Raw genomic sequence first — 17,426 nt, forward strand, 5'->3', positions numbered from 1 at the left:
GCGCGGCGGAGGGCGTGCTGGGTGGCGGCGTCCCTGCCTGGCGGCGGGGCTACTGCGGCTTGAGCCCTCTCCAACGCGCGGCGGCTGCGGCTTCTCTAGTGGCGGCTCGAGGTATCCCGGCGGTGGCTTGGCGGCGTGGCGCGGCGAAGCTCCGGCGATGACTCGGCGGCGGGCTGGAGGGCTTGGCATCGTCCAGTGGTGCTGCCTCCGCGGCGGTTACGGCTTGGGGCCCTGGACCCCGATCCGATCTGGATCTGGGGGTGCTGGGGTCTGGGCCATGGCGGCTGGAGGGGAATCGTCGGGGCTTGTTGGCCTCTAGGCACCATGGGGGTGCCGGCGGCGACGTGTGCCAGGCGTGGTGACACTGCTGGACGTGGTGGTCATCTTCTTCCCGAGATGGCCGGCCAGAGGCTTGGTGATCGGATCTCGAGATCCATCATCTTGTCCCGGCTGCGAGTAGGGGAGACATGGTTGCCGTGAAAACCGAGCCAATGGCAGGCGATGGCGGCGTTCTCGCCGTTACCTTGATGAAGGCATCGTCGTGTAACTATTGTCGACCCACTCGTGCTGCTCCGGGGGAAACCCTAGGATCTGGTGTTCCAGATCGGACGATGGCGGCACTGCGGTGTCGTTTCTCTCTTGGGAGCATCGTTTGCGGAGCAGCGCTGGAGATCAGAGGCAGGAGGTGGAGCGGCTTCATCTTGCACGGAGCTTCGGTGGTGATGTCAAGTCATGCCTGACCGACAGGTGCTACGCCTTGTCATGCCTGGTCGGCAGGTGCTACGCACGACAGATCTTTCAAGGACTTCAAGCTGTGTCGGCTAGTGATACTTGGCAGCATGGCGCTGAGGTGTATCAGTGACGACCGCGACGTGTTCAGCTGTTTGCGCGCAGGGAGGAGGTGTCGTTTGGCGCCGTGGTGGCGTCAACGTTAGCTAGACCGAGCAAGGTTGATGCATCAGGACAGTTCTGAAGATGGAGCGGTGGCAGTTGGCGGAGGCGGCATCTGAGTGCGCGCCGGACCGGTGAGACCCATGCCTGGCAGGCGTCCTGGATGGGTTTTCAGGTCTTAGATGTTAGGTTTGGCTGCGATGTCTGTTTGGTATTAGGCCCAGGCTATCTGCGCCCCTTCATCAGCGGGATAGAGATGATTAGACGGCGGCTTTAGTCTTACTGTTGTATTACTTTGTAAGGTCTTGTGAGAATAATTAATAAAGTGGCCGTATGCATCGCCCAGATGCAGAGGCCGGGGGTCATCCTCCTTTTCTAAAAAAAATGTTGGCCTGCCGTGCAAGTTTCGTGGCTTGGCTCGTTGCATCTCAAGCGGATTGATTCTTCACGTGCTTGACCACAAGGGCTTGCTATGTCTGGTTACTACTGTAACATCCCATCGTCTGACGCACCCATTCGGTCCGATTAACTGGACTACTGCGTCGCATTCTATGAAGGTCGTCGTCGAAGGATTGGGCGTCTCCACCCATCGAGCACGGGATTGCAGCTACGTCGTCCCTTCGGACCACAGCGTCGCCGTCTTATGGTTCTTCCCACGGCTGCATCGACCTGTGCGCTGCCGCTGTGTCGCCTCTTCAGGCCGTAGTGCCGCGGCCCGCGGTCCATCGCTGCTTCGTGACTATCCACTCTAGGCCATCTTCGTGGACGCACCGATCCTCGCGTTGCCGCTGCGTCGCCCCATATGATCGTAGCGAGCGTGGCACACCGTCGCTCCGTCGTTCCCTCCGCGGCTGCACCGACCCGCACGCTACCGCTGTGTTGCCCCTTCGGGCCGTAGTGCCGCGGCCCGCGGTCCACCGTCACTCCGAGGCTCTCTACTCAGGCCATCTTCGTGGCTGCATCGACCCTCGCGCTGCCGCTGCGTCGCCCCATCGGGCCGTAGCGAGCGTGGCACGCGGTCCCTGCTGCCGTCCTGAGGTCTTCCCCACCGTCGCCCCGACCCGCGCTGTGCCGTTGCGTCGCCCCTTGAGGCGTAGCACCGCGGCACGCGATCCACTTCGCCGTCCACGCGCGTTAACTCCTGTGTGGTATGCGCCGCCCCGTCTTCCTACGAGCGGGAACGCCACCGTCCGCGCCGATCTTCGTCATGCTGTCGGGTTCTTCCTCGCCTACTTCGAGCACCGTCGGGCTCCAAGCCGTTGCCGCCGCCTCCTCCTCAGGCCGCCGCCGCTCTTCTTTCCGGTCCACGGCGACTACCTCGACACTGGCTAACCCGACACGACATCGACCACAGCATTCTTCGCACGGCTACCTCGACCATGGCTACACCACCCTACGCTCTCGGCCACTTCGACATCGGCACAAAGGGCTATCATTCGCTTGAGCAACTCGTCGGCTTCTTCTACAGTCAACGCGTCCGCGACGCGACACCGTCCACGAGCTTCGGGTATGACTGCGGGGGGATGTCAGCCTGTCGGCTGCTATTCTCTTCAGTCTGACCGTCCGCGACGCTCCCGTTGTCTGCGACGCTACCGCTACGACTGCGGGGGATGTTAGAGATATATTTGGGTTACTTGTATTTGGTAGTCTAGGATTTGTAATCCGTCTCCTACCTTATCTCTAGGAGAGGCTTCTTGCCCTCCAAGTCTTGTACTCAATATATACTCGCCCTCGAGGCTCAATAATACATTCATCATATTCCGCAACAATTTCATCAATTCTTCTCTCTCCCTTCTAACAGAGTCAAGTACGCGAAAGTAGATGAAAGGTGAACATACTTGTGGGTCCACCTTGCCAGAAAACGTCACCTGCTTCCTTTCTTATAGCGGAGCGAGCAGGCATAGGTACCCACGGGTCTCCCATCCCTGCGCGAACCAAACTCATCCACGTGAGGCTCTCAATTGCCGGTGCGTACGCCGTCATGGACCAGCCGAAGAAGCAGCAGCTTACCGCCGCTCCGTCGCCGGCGGCGGCAGCACCGAAGAAGTCCACGTCGACGCTCCTTGACGCGTTCGAGGTGGACTGCATCAGGCGGGAGCTGGAGAGTCTCCTCCTCAAGCAGAACGCCGGGGAGGGCACGGCATCCAGCAGCAGCGACGCCGCGGCGGAAATACTCGGCCTCAGCCGCCGCCGCCGCCACAGCAGCAAGAAGACGATCAGTGCCAAGAACGCTATACCCGCGCCACCGCCGCCGCCGCGGCCACCACCGGCTGCCAAGAAGCTCTCGGGCGGCCGGACGCGGCTACATCTGGGGAAGCACGCAGTGAAGCTATGCAGCGGCGCCCTCGCCGTTTCCTCCGCCGTTGAAAACGGCCGGAGGCCGCGGCGCGCGGGCTATCGGGAGGTCGAGAAGGTGTAGCAACCGTGCATGCATGCATGTATGGATCAACGTCTACTTTTCCTTGTGCGCGGTTTGTGGAATTCAAATACGAGAGCAGTTGCAGGATTCACCGTGTAATTTGAAGACTTATCTCTTCTGGTATCTTTTTCTTTTACGTAATCGTGTCTCCATGATGGTATAATGTGAGTGATCGGTCGATTACGAACAGTGTAAATAAATTTCAGATAATTTTTGTCCAATGGTTTGGTGCGGATTTACATGTTCTGTGCTTGCTTTTGCTTTGAAGATTGGGTGTGCGATGCGATGCAGCTGCTCTTTTGGAGTTTTTGACCCCGTCTGGTTGATCCGCTTTTCTCGTAGTACGCGCAACGCAAGCGGGTGCAGCTCCCGAAGAGAATCATCTTGGATAGTTGGATTGCTGCGTGCTTTCTTCGCTCGGTGTGCCACCATTCCACTTTCAAACGGCGACTCTTTTTTTTTAGTACCACTAGAGTCACAATAAAAAAAAAGAGTCATCGCGGTAGCAAAAGGCATTTAAGTTCTCTAGTCTTTTTAGTAGTCTAATTTTGTGCTTGTGACTCTTATTTTTGCTTGTTTTCTAACCCCAAATATTTTTCAGTGTGCTGAATTTTAAAAAAAATTGCGACGAGAAATTCTTTTTAATTAATAATATTTATTGGCACAAAAAAAACTTGAATTTTAGTAAGATTGAGCTCCGTCGTGGAGTCGAGTTCCTCCGCACGGCAAGTCGGCACCGAGAGTTCTCTTTTGCTGGAAGTCTGAGATCGATCATCCCGTGTTCGGTACGTGTGCGTGGATGAGAGCAGCCGGTGCTCTCCTCGATCGACGCTATCACGATGCGACGGAGATGGGAGACGGGCTTGCGAAGCATTTCCCTACGAAGGTGGCATTGAATGAGCCCTCCCGTATGATCGCCGCTCAGGTGTCCGTATCGCGGGTTTGAATTTGGGAGCCATGCACGGATCGGCCGGTCGATCTGGCTTAGCCTTAGCCACGGGCTGCGGGAGGGCTGTTGAATTGGGAAACAGACAAATGGCGAGCAACGTTCCAGCAAGCACGGACCAGAACTGCCGTGAGCTGGAGATTGGGGAAGTCGTGTGATTTTGGCATCCGTTTGATAACACATCAGATCATAAAGACTGCACTACAAATTAACATCATGAGCCTTGTAAAACTAAAAGTTACGTAAACTGTTTCTGAAATCTTGGTCTCTGATTTTCATGATTACCAGGCACTAGTGCAGCCGTCCATCGCACACGGTTAAAACCCCGTATCACAAATATAGTCCGGAACCGTCGCATTGCGATAGTGTGTGATAGAGAGGTGCATCGCACACGCTACGGGATAACCGTGTGGCATACATTCTGCATATCGCACACAGTCCGTCCGAAGCAAATGCGTGTGATGTGCTGAGCAATCACAAACAATAAGCAAGAACACAACGTGTGAGAGTTGTCATACATCCCACATGATTAACAAGAAGCAAATGTTTACTTTCAGACAGGTCCTGCACCGTACATGATTTAGCATATGAAACATTTGTGGCTCGGTTCTGTATCACAGATGATTGTAGAAGCACAATCATGCGGATTGGGGTCATCCATATCACACAATACACAATGAGATGATGGAACTATGTGAGTTACTTCGTCCATCGCACATGTTGCCAACAATAGCATAATGTGTAGTAGTTCGTCTATCCCACCCGCGTAGTTTGTAGCAATCGAGTTTGTGTTGCATGTGATCATTGCCCATGCACCTTCCTACAGAGCCGCGTGCAATGCAATGGCCTAGTAAGCATGTTTATTATTGCCCCATTATTTGGCCCTGTAATAAGAAATTCACATGTCATATGTAATAAATGTTCGCCACGATTTCATTTTCAACACACAATATATTTTATATCCATCAAATGCGTGTCGGGATTATATAATTGACATCACAATACTATATAGTTCATACACCACCATACACAAGCACCAAATTTCACATGAAACGTCTAAAACATTTTAAAAATAGCACCATAGAAGATAAATACATAGATGAATCTCATCTAGAAAGTTGCTGAAGCGGAAGGCGAATATTGAGTCTTCCATGATGTTGAAGGTACACGCATTTTTTTTGAAAAAGCCCTCCACGTATTACAATCAATTAAAATGCTCATACAATCATTCCTTACAACAAACACCATGTAGTGCGGAACACTATTAGGAAGAAGACCATCTGACTTATTATCAAAACTAAACCTCGCCATCTCATGTGCCTCCACGATAAGCAAATATGTACCTCTCGTGAAAGCAAACTTGTGCCTCCACGAGAAGCAAATCTTTGGCTCTCGTGGAAGCAAGAAAATATGTGTTTTTTTCCTTTATGAGAGGCACAACTGTTCCTCTCGCGGAAGCAAACTTATGCCTCCACGAGAAGAAGAAAAAACTCATTTTTTTTCTTTTCTGAGAGGCACAGTGTGCCTATCGTGGTAGCAAACCTTTGTCTCCACAAGAAGCAAAACCGTGTCTCTCGTGGAAGAAGAAAAAAATCACGGTTATTCCCTTTTCAAGAGGCACAATTGTGTCTCTCGCAGAATCAAACCTGTGCCCCCGCGAGAAGAAAATTTGTGCCTCTCCCGGAAGAAAAAATGTGTTTTATTCGCACAAAAAAATTTGAATTTTGTTTTCTCCAAAAACTCGGGAAAACTAGGCAAAAACTGCAAGCCAAAAAAACCATTTACGTTGGAAAACGCGCAAAGAAAAAAAATCCCGAGGAAGCACCCAGCACGCGACACGCGGCAACGGTTGAGAGCATGTCAAGTGACGCGCTCTCAGCCCACAAAAAGTGACCCTTGAGGAGCTCCTTCAAGGGGTACCCCTCAGTTTTTTTAGAAACACTTGTAGTTTTGTTTATACTCATAACAATTACAGGTACACTGACTTGAATTTAAGATTCAAGAAAATATAGAATAAGTCTTATGACTAAGAATTACAATAAAATCTTTTGTAAACTCCTTCTTCGCGGTATCAGGCTCTGCTAGAAGAAATACTCCAAAGACTTCGGTAAAAAGGCTGCAATTGGACTGGAGCAACGATGTTCTGCTCTTTCACCCGCACGAACAATATCATTAATGAATTTTTAAAGCGCCTTGAGTTGCCCATCGAAACACATGTGAAGCCTTGATTACTGAACGTACTTGGGCCGGGGATGATCCCCTACAAGTGCATGCCGTCGAATCAGAATATCTTCACCATGGTGCCGATGAAAGATTTCAACTCCATAAATAATGAAACCAACAAAAAGTTTGACACACCAACATAAACTCACCAGAGATATGCAAGGATAGAAAACTCACGAAGCTCATGGCACCGCCAAAAGAAAAGAGTAAATTTATTCTCACAAAATATGATGATCACTAGATGATGACGAAGAACATATAACTCTTGAATATGTGAGGTCCCCCACCTCTCATCGCCAAGATGGCAGCCGAAGGAGAGGGGACCAAATACTTCCTAGCGGCGGCGACAGCCCTTAACGAAACCCTTGCATGCATCTAGGGATACCCGTGAGTTAGTTGCTCTAGTGCCATATTGGGCCGGCCCATCTTGTTTATGATTCCCAACCATTGAGGGAAGGTGCTACTTTTCCTAAAAACCTTCCCCGAACCGTTTTTTCATTGTCTTTTTTTCTACTGGATTTCTTCATGATTTCTTCTGATTTCTTTTTTCCTTTCTCTTTTTTATTTTTTCTACTTCTCAATCAACGTGCATTTTCTAAATAAAAACATTTTTTGAATTCCTGAGTATATTTTGTTTCCTGAAAATTGCATGTTTTATGAACAAATTTTCAATTCATGACAATTTTGTGTAACCATGATTTTCTTTAAATCCAAATATTTCAAATCCCCAAACAATTTATGAATTCATGTTTTTCATAATTTGCTTATAGTTTTTAGTTCATGAATGTTTTTTACATGTTGCGAACAATTTTTAACATTTCTGATTATTATTTTATTTCTCTAAAATTCTTTATTTTTAAACAATTTGTAAAAATTCGTGAACATTGTTTGAAAATTCGATCATTTTTTTGAAACATTTGTGAAATTTGCAAACATTTTTCTAATTCGTGAATTTTCAAATTCATGGACATGTTTTATGCCCACATACATTTTTCGAATCTGCAAATATTATTTGGAATATTTAATGAATTTGAATTAAGAAACTTTTTCCCGCAAAAAAAGAATTCGTAAACATTATCAAAGTCAATATATTCATTGCGATTTTTTTCAAATTCGAAAAAAGTATTCTTGAATATATTTTTCAAATGTTTAGAAAGTACTTTTATAGCAAATGACCGAATACTAAAACCAGCTAAAAAACGATATGGCGGCAGAAAAAATTGCATGCATTGTACATAGTCAGAATTGTTTGGAATGGAATAGATGGGCCGGCCAGAGGAGTGGCGTGGAGCTTCTGGATTTGCGTTTGCGCGACAACCAGCGCCATATGCGCGCTATAGGAGGTCGCTTGAAGGGTTTGGGGAAACTGTGCTAGTTTAAATAACATTTCTTTTCTATTTCTGATTCTATGTTTTTTTTTGATCAATTTTTCAAGTAAATAACGTGCATGGATGGCCAAATTTTCTTTTTTGTATCTGGTGCAATGTTTTGTATTTTGATATAAATTTTTGTGACAACACACACACACACATATATATATATAGTATATGAGATATGTGGGGTAACTACCACCGGCTGCTAGGATGAATATAGGGTCGCGCTATTCGTCACCCTGTCCATGCATCTACAGGCACGCATGGCACACTCTAAGGTAAAATTACATTGTGGAGGAAGGAGCATGTCCGGCTAAAACTACCGTAAGTAAAAAGGCTTTGAAGGTAATTTTACAAGATGCATGGAGGTAAGTTACATATCGTGCATCCGAGCAACCCATCCGGTTTTGCTTTGTTTTGCGTGCAACGTAATTTTACTGTGGATAGACTACTTAAATTACCTCTGTCTATAAGATCTCTATTGCATTTTCCTCTATCATCTGTCATCTTTTTTTATAACAAAAAAAATCTCCCAGCCAACTCCGAAGAAATGATGATAGAGTGCACTACGAAGAGAGAGGCAAGATGCTTCTCCAGGTTGCCATCGTCCAGCCCGTCGCTCGGCCGGCGGCAGGATGCTTCTCCGGGTCGTCGTCGTCCACCATGTCACTCGGCCGGCTGATCCGTAGAGAGCGCCGCCATCTTGGCATGTGCATGGATACAACACACACTAATTCTACAAACAAGAACGTAAGAAATTTGAAGCCGACGAAAGAACGTTACAAATTTGGGAGCGATGTGAAATAAAGATGTTCAACGTACAGAAAATGTCACCAATGCACGGTCCATGGATTAAATGTAAAATACTTCATAATGCCATCTTTTATTTTGTACACCGGCACGCAACCAAAAATGTAAACCAAATCACACGGCCAACTTGGAACTATTCTCACAACATGAAGCTCTACAGAGTAACGCCAGTTGCGTTACTTTACACAAGAAACAAGATTAGCCACTTTGCTGTCACGCCGGCATTGCAGGTGTAGGTCTTCTCTTTGTTGCAGTGAGAATTCCACGAATATTTGCAAACTATGGGGATTCTCTCAAGGTTATTTTGTAACAGCAGAATCAAATAACTAGGTTTCCTAAATATCTCTGGAAATTTGCCACACCGGCATATCATACGTTCTGAAAGTCCCAAACATGGAACATTCCAATATCTTCACAACATTGACACCATAGATTTTGGAGTCCACATGTGCTCTGAAGCATTCACGGTAACTATCTTTCAAAGTTGCAGTTTGATGTACATGACTTCATTGTTTGCTCACAATACTCTTCTTCTTAATCAATGAAATGGCAAATCTTTTGCCTTGTTTCAAAAAAAAAAACAATACTTCTATCTGGAGCTTCATAATCTTCAGAACTGAGGCATGTCCGACTTCTGCCTTCTATGCTAGTATTCTTTTTCTTTTCTTTTTTGTAGGGGATGCTAGTATGTTTCTTAACCTGTAATCATTCAAAAGGATAAAACAACCAACTATATGACCTAAAAAAAGTATACCAACAACCCTTGGATCTTTCTAGAGGTAACAGGTATTTACACCTTGTCCACTCCTGACCAGCAAATGGAGAAATCAAGCACACAACACCAAATCAAACCAACCAGCCTGCTGCAATAATGTGCCTGAAAAAATCACTGCCAGTACAAGCATATGCGTGTAGAGAAGCAAGCAATCGACCAGGCACAAGCAAAATATTCTATGTAACTCGCAATATAGTAAAATCGGGTAATACATACTTAGTACCTAGTCCATCACTTCTTTTGACTAGCAACATTCATTTCCTTGAAACACAAGAGAGCTAAGTATGTCTGAAGCTATCCAGACAAGATACAAGAATTGAAATATACATTGATTGCCACTACTTCTCTAACTGGCTAATAGACAATTAACAAAACACAGGCCTCCATGGAAGAAGCAAATCAACCACCATTGGGAAAAAAGAAAGGAATATCTGTGCCATCGGTAGTTGAGCCAAGCTCAATAGCATGCAATCCTTTGTTAAGAGAACACCGAGATGGATTAACTGATGATTCATACCTAGTAAACTATTACGGCTGAAACACATAAACATAGAAAGTTGGGTTTATGCTAGGGAAAATTAATTAAAAAAACATGACTGGAAAATATAGTCTGAAAGATTTGCATGCATGTTGGACAAAATCAGTACAATGTACCCCTTTTCAGTACCAGCATATATGCATCCAGTCCTTTCAAGTGCAAATATGTCCAAATAATTCACTGGTTCCAAAAACTACACACAAGATGAATGCATTTTTCGTTCAACTGACATTCATCGTAGGGGAAGCATATGTGTCTATAAATCTATAGTAGTTACTTTGGCAGGGGAGAAAAGCTCCCAATTGATCTATGATCTGAGAAGAAAACATAGTGCAATACGGAGGTTAGAACATCAACGTCAATCTTAAAAAGTTGCCCAACAAAGCTGGATAGCTCCTATCTTCTGACAAACTTCTATAAGAAAACTAGTTAAAAACGAGTAAATTTTTTTTGATAATAACCCACGCAACTATAGGCCAAGTTGTTTCTAGATAAATTTCAACAAACTGAAATAAGGCTATGTTTTCATAATAGCATGGCCAATTCAAATGTGTTCAAATGAAATTTAAGAAAAATAGGAAAGAGCATACCCTTCAACAAAGGAAAGTTGGTGTATCAGCACAAATAGTGCTACTAATACATATCAAGGTTGCTACAAGTTCAACTGTGCAGTGAGCTTGCCCACCCAGATGTATTGGCTAAGTACATGCTATATACCTGCCGTACCTGCCGAAGAACACTGACTGTAAATTGTAACTCAAAATTTTGTATAAACTTACTAAGAAAAGAAAAACAAAACAACTACTCGCACTGATAAGTACTAAAAAAATGCCTTTTCTTACTAGCCCTAAAATTGAATTTCAAACGACGCATAAATTAATCTCTCGTACACAATTGTTTCTGTGAATACAACAATCAAACACATAGATGAATCTATATAGAGAGGTGCCCAAACAAAGAATGAGGCGGATAAAGTAAAAACAGGATTTGATCAACATACTTGTATTTAAGGTATGAGCTGGTAGTCTGTAACAGAGCTACACCCTGCATCGGGGAATTTATTGGGCCAGGTAAATAATTCTTTAGTTTAGATCAAACTCTCCAGATCTCGGAAATCAACATCAGAAAATTGGGAAAGTTACGAACACTAACAAATCCATGTTGCAAAAATGAAGGCCATGTATCCTATCCAATCTGGCACTCCTCTAACCCACCGCTTCAGCTCCAAATGGTCCCCCGGCCGCCCGGCGTCATACCGCTACGACGCTGTCGTCTGCCGCCAGACCGTACACGGCCGAACCGCGAGGCCAATGCAGCAGTTTCTCACGCCCCCGAATCAATCCCATGTCAGTCCTTGCGCTCATGGCGTGGTGGCCTCCTCCATAATGGGGTCAGCATTCAGAGGGAGGAATCAAAGACAATGAAAAAAGAGAGTTGGGGGATGGAAGGAACGGGAACCTTACGAGCCGAGGGAGAGGAAGTCACGGGAGTCGCGCCAGCCATGGAGGATCTGAGGTGACCGCCACTGCCACAATAGCGCCGCCTCCGCAAACTATGCTTCCGATCATCCACCACAGCGACCGAGGCCAGCCGCCGCTCACCACGCCATCCCGGCTGCCCCGTTGAGGCGTTGACCATCACACAGTCGAGCCCAGTCGCCGCCGCTGGAACCGCTCTCATTATCTAACCAGAATAAAACTGGGATGTGGCTGGCTTGTAATCCCTGGACCACTTTTTTTTTCTACTCCATCCATCCCACGACGTGTGACATTCAGAGGCGTGGGCGCTGTAACATCGATGTAAAATTACCTCCAACAGGGACAAAAGGTTACGACAGAGGAGCCAGGATGGGCCGATGGGGTGCGGTGGGATCGGGAGCAATGAAACTTTGGCTGGGTCGGTTGACGAGGGTGAGGAAATTATTCTTCACCCTAGGTGTCTAATAGACTTTCTATATATATATATATATATATATATATATATATATATATATATATATATATATATATATATATATATTCGTCACCCTGGGTGAGAAATAGCTATTCCTCACCCCACTCTATGTTACCATCAATGCACCGTAATTTTACGTTCCGTAAGTTATGTCTTATTTCTGACGTAAAAACAGACCGTAATAAAATATATAATCGTCGTAAAAAATATTTGATGTTATGTAAAATTACAAATGTAAAAACATAGTGTAAAATACACATAAACTGTAAATGTTCTTGTCTTATGACCTATATATTTATTTTTTATGCCAAATTTTACGTAGTGAATCAATAGGAATGTTACTATTTGAATTCCAAATGTAATTTAATTATGAAATAGTCGTAAGGTTACCTCGGGTGAAGAATAACTTATTTTGCACCCTGGGTGATGAATAGCATCACTATATATAACATGTGTGGCCGTTAGGAAAATTACCGACCATTAGAAGGCAACCTGCCTGCTCGATCACTATATATATACGAAGGACAGTGATAACTGGCACATGTGTGGCCGTTAGGAAAATTACCGACCATTAGAAGGCAACCTGCCTGCTCGATCGCTCTCCTTCGGTCGGTATCCTGCTCGATCGAGCGTTGAGGCCAGTTGGCTCGATCGCTCCCCTTTGACCGAGTTGTGAATGCTTTCACCAATTTTTTTTCATATCGGGTTTCTTATCTTTCCTGGTTTTATGCGAGTTAGTGTAGGTGGAAAAGAAAAAGAAATAAAGCACTCACAAGGAGACCTGAACCCAGGTCTACTAATTAGTCACTACACCCAATAACCAACTCAATCATCCTAACTTGTTATCCTCAATATGTAAATAACATAACTTGAATCCTTCTTCTTTCTACCATGTACACAAAAAGGTTAATTTTAGCCTTGATAACTTTGGCATGAGCAGCATGATAACTATGACATGTGCATCATGATTTCTTTAATATTAACACCTTGGTAACCAAAAAATTGACATAATAAAGCTGGTAAATATATCATGCGAAGGTCGATAACTATAGCGTCAGAAGCACAATAACAATAACATGTGTACCATGGTAACTTTGCACAAAGTTTAACCGTGGGGGAGGAGGGGGGGGGGTATGTTTGAACAACTCCCCTTCCCTGGTGAAAGTTATCATCATGTTTTGAGGGTAGGTTATTAGGAGTATGATTTTGAGAGGAAGCCTGGTGGCATACGAAAAGCGGGTGACAAAAACATGAAGTTTCCACATACTAGATCCTATATTTCAAAAAGTACCGCGGTGTTCACATATACTTATCAAGTTTACGGTTCGTATATTGCCATGCTATTTACACATAAGTTGCCGGGGTAATTTTTTTCAACAACTTTTTTCCTCCTAGATCAAAAGTTACCATGGTGTTTGTGCAAAAATTATCGAGTCTTCTGTTTGTGTGTTACCATTCCATTTACACATAAGTTACGGCGTAATCTTTTCCTCTAACTTGTTCTCCCAAGGTCAAAAGTTACAGCAGTGTTTTTACATAAGTTATCAGATCTTCGGTTGATATATTACCAATGCTATTTGCACATAAGTTACCGAGGGTATGTTTTTCAACCACTTTTTCCTCTTTCGTCAATGTTACCGAGGTGTCTATACACATGTTATCAGACCTGCACTTCGTATATTATCATGATATTCACACACATGTTACCGTGTGTATGTTTTTCAACAACTTTTCCCCTTCGTAAAAAATGTTACCGCGGTGTTTATACGTAAGTTATCATGTATGCGGTTTGTATATTACCGTGCTATTTTCACATAAATTACCGGGGTATGTTTTTGAACAAATTTCCTCCCTTGATCAATGTTACCGCGGTATTTCGTATGTCAGTTATCAGGTATGCGGGACGTATATTACCATACCATTTACACATAAATTAGCGAGAGTATGTTTTTCAACAACTTTTTTTCCGGGTTAAAAAGTTAGCATGATGTTTTGTATATAAATTGTCACTTATGCGGTGCTTATATTACCATGTTATTTACAAAAAAATTACTGGGACCATGTTATTTATAGCCACCCCCTCGGGATCAAAGTTATCGTGATGTTTGTACATACGCTATCAAGCCCGCGGAGCGTAAATTATTATCCTATTTACACATAAGTTAACGGCGTTTTGTATCTTAACAAAAAAAATCCCCGGTCAAAATTACCATGGTGTTTGCGCATAATTTATCAAGTCCGCGGTCCCTATATTACGATGATATTTACACAGAATTAACCGAGTGTATGTTTTCCCTGGGTCAAAGTCCCCGCGGTGTTTTTGCATAAGTTATCATCACTAGTAGGAAAAGGGGCTTTTACCCCGGTTCATAAGGGCCTTTAGTCCCGGTTCTGGAACCGGGACTAAAGGGTCGTTACTAATGCCCTAGCCCTTTAGTCCCGGTTCTTACACGAACCGGGACTAAAGGTCGTCCATGTGGCCGGTGCGGGGAGCCCAGGTAGGAGGGCCTTTGGTCCCGGTTGGTGCCACCAACCGGGATCAATAGGCATCCACGTGTCAGCACCTGGCAGGAGCTGAGGTTTTTGTTTTTTTTTGAAAGGGGATGGTTTAGGGGTTTGGGGGGGTTAATTTAGGTGTTTCATATATTGTGTTAGCTAGCTAATTAATAGAGAGAAGTGTCCTCTCTTATCTCCGTGCTTTGTCGACGCTACATACTATATACGTATGGAGAGGAGTAGACATGCTAGCTAGTAAATAAATGAAGGAAACAGAAGATCGTCATGAACATATATATATGCATACAGAGAGAAGTGATATCGACCACCTCTCCTTCTCCGAGATATTGGTCGAACAACAAGTTCTCGTATATCTATCCGACACTACCGGCTACATATATACAATAATTATCTCTTACAATACAATCTCCTAATTATATTGTAGGAACACAGGGTCCACATAGTATTCTCCGTTTTCAGCGATCACGTGGTCAAGGAAGAATGCCGCCAATTCCTCTTGAATTCCTCGCATACGATCTGGTGCTAGGAGTTCATCCCGCTTCCGAAAAATCTAATTTGACGAAGGGGGTCAATACATATATATATATGAATAAATGAAACTCAACAAAATTATGGTAATAAAATAAAATTGTGAATATTATTGCTTACGCACTTCATATTGTTCTTCAGTGTAGCCCCGCTCACAGGTATGGTAGCGGATGGACTCGCAAATGTAGTATCCACAGTAATTATTCCCGGGTTGCTGCCACAACCACTTTACAAGAAATAGAGGTCAATCAAACTGATAAGCAAGCATGCTAAATGGTATTGATCAAACTAGCGCTTGAATCACTAGGAGATGCGCGGAACATGCTACTATAGTACTTACTTTTGGGTGTCTAAATTGCAGCTGGTTCGGCAGTCCCGGGGCTTTTGAGGTGAATTTTCTCCAAACCCTGCCAGACAAAGAAAACAATTACTTGATATCAGGAAATGAACAAAGTTGCTGATATGGTGGATAATGATTGATTTAACTTACTTCTGGAGCATTTGAGTCATGTTCGCATAGTCCTGGGGATCTTTTCGTCTCGAGTTTAAGACGGTTACTACTCCCGGCTCAAGCTTAATCTCTAGGAGAATATAGTGGAAGCTGCGCATGCATGCATAAGTCATCAATTACATTACCATAACCTGGACTAATAAAGGGAAACCGAATATGCAGAAGACAGTAACACTCACTTGAAGTTGTAAGGAAAGAGTATTATATCTTTGTTTTGATTTATTACCAACGATTGTAGCAAGTTGGCCTCGGCTTCTTTGGCATGAAATTTAACCTGATAATCATCTATGAGATTTGTGTTAATGAACCCAATATCACCGATTTGTCTTTTCTTCAATTCGGCGATCTTCAATCTGCATAATATAGTGAGGATAAGTATAAATACATGCAATGAAAGAGCTGACCTATATAGAGAGACTTAATGACAGAAGTAGTACTACTTACAGACAGTAGCAAGTGATCGTTGTTTTATCGAGGGACATTAGATTGTAAAACTGGAAGAAATCCTCAAATGGAACATTCAGCAGTTCAATTCCAACGAGGTCATGCTCCGGTTTAACTCTCAGCGTTAAAGTACTCATCCCATCAGACTCTCTGCAGGTTTTCATGTACCAATCATGTAGTCTTCGCATCATCGTGCTTAGAGATTTGACATCTTTGACGAGAGGCTTCCCGTAATGGTATTTGTGTTCGTCCACCTCCATGATTTCATAATGTACATCGTCGGGCAGGTAATCTCCAAGATCGGTATAACCGGGCACCATACCCGGATCATTAGCGATGATGTCTTTTGACACCTTGAGCGGGGGGCACGATTGGTTCTCTTGTTCGCCGAGCTGGGCAATTTTTTCCCAGCTCGTCATTCTTTCATCCTTTTATCACTGACAGTACTTCCCGACCGCTCCGCTTCGGCATATGCCTTTGCAAGAACGCGCTCATAGTTGCCTTTTGGCGGAGACTTTGGTGGTTTTGTCAGGGCAGCCAGAGTGCGCTTTGCTTTCACCGGATCTACCTTCTCCTCCGGAGGTGGATGTTTCTTTGCTTTGACCCCTTCAAAGAAGTTCTTCACTTCGGCTCGCACGATCTTCGCGTTCTCCTCCTCGGTCCTCTCATATGGAACTTCTCTGGAGTCTTCAGAGAAGGACCGAATCTGTATTGCCTCCCGCCTCTGGAAGCTGTACTGCTAGACGCCGGCAGAGCAGACGAAGCGGCTGCGGCTGTCTTCTTTCCTTGCTTACGAGGCGGAGGAGAAGGACTACGACGCGCCGGAGCAGCCGCAGCAGCGGCGGGTCTCTTCCGCCCTTGCTGACGAGGCGGAGAAGGAGGAGGCTGGCTGCTCTGGCGCGCCGGCACTGGCGGAGAAGGAGGCGGAGTGCTGCCACGCGCCGGAGAAGGAGGCTGAGTGCCCTGGTCACTCGCCGGAGGAGGAGGCGGAGTGCCCTTACTCGCCGGAGCCGTCCAGTTCGGAAGCTTGATGAGCTCCTTCCGCCATAGGCATGGAGTCTTTAGACCTAAACCCAGCCGAGTCTCCCCTTCACCGGTAGGGTGGTCAAGCTGGAGGTCCTCAAATCCCTCCGGTATTTCATCCACCATCACCCTAGCATATCCATCTGGAATCTGCCGGCAGTGGTAGGTTGCGCCGGGTTCAGTAGGTAAAACAGAGCCAACAGCCGCCTTGACTTTCAAGTTCTGCCATTCCGCCATAAGGTGGCAATGTTGAGACTCCGTGATAGCATCCACGGGATAGCTAGGAGTAGCCGCATGCTCCAGCTGAGGCAGCTCGGTGGAAGCCACGCTGCTTCTACGCTGAGATGGCGGTGTAGCTTCGGGGGCAGTTTCGGCATCTCTATTGCTGTCTCGTTCCTCTAGCACTTGAACCCTTTCGTGCAGACGCTGAATTTGGATCTCCTCCACTTTTTTCCTCCTCTCCTGGGTTTTGTAA

At 45.3% G+C, this 17,426-nt stretch overlaps 2 long non-coding RNA genes across 2 annotated transcripts; both read right to left on the bottom strand.

Moving 5' to 3' along the window:
• Window positions 1–7,939: 7,939 nt before the first annotated feature.
• LOC123495174 (uncharacterized) lies at window positions 7,940–11,819 on the bottom strand. The gene is made up of 2 exons (XR_006667385.2): window positions 11,439–11,819; window positions 7,940–11,350 (listed from the first exon to the last, which is right to left on the bottom strand). It is a non-coding gene; the product is annotated as an uncharacterized lncRNA (long non-coding RNA).
• Window positions 11,820–14,597: 2,778 nt separating this feature from the next.
• On the bottom strand, window positions 14,598–15,483 carry LOC141026677 (uncharacterized). The gene is made up of 3 exons (XR_012189026.1): window positions 15,314–15,483; window positions 15,098–15,199; window positions 14,598–14,995 (listed from the first exon to the last, which is right to left on the bottom strand). It is a non-coding gene; the product is annotated as an uncharacterized lncRNA (long non-coding RNA).
• Window positions 15,484–17,426: the final 1,943 nt, after the last annotated feature.

This window comes from Aegilops tauschii, chromosome 7 (genome assembly GCF_002575655.3).
Source record: "Aegilops tauschii subsp. strangulata cultivar AL8/78 chromosome 7, Aet v6.0, whole genome shotgun sequence".
Lineage (NCBI taxonomy): Eukaryota > Viridiplantae > Streptophyta > Magnoliopsida > Poales > Poaceae > Aegilops > Aegilops tauschii.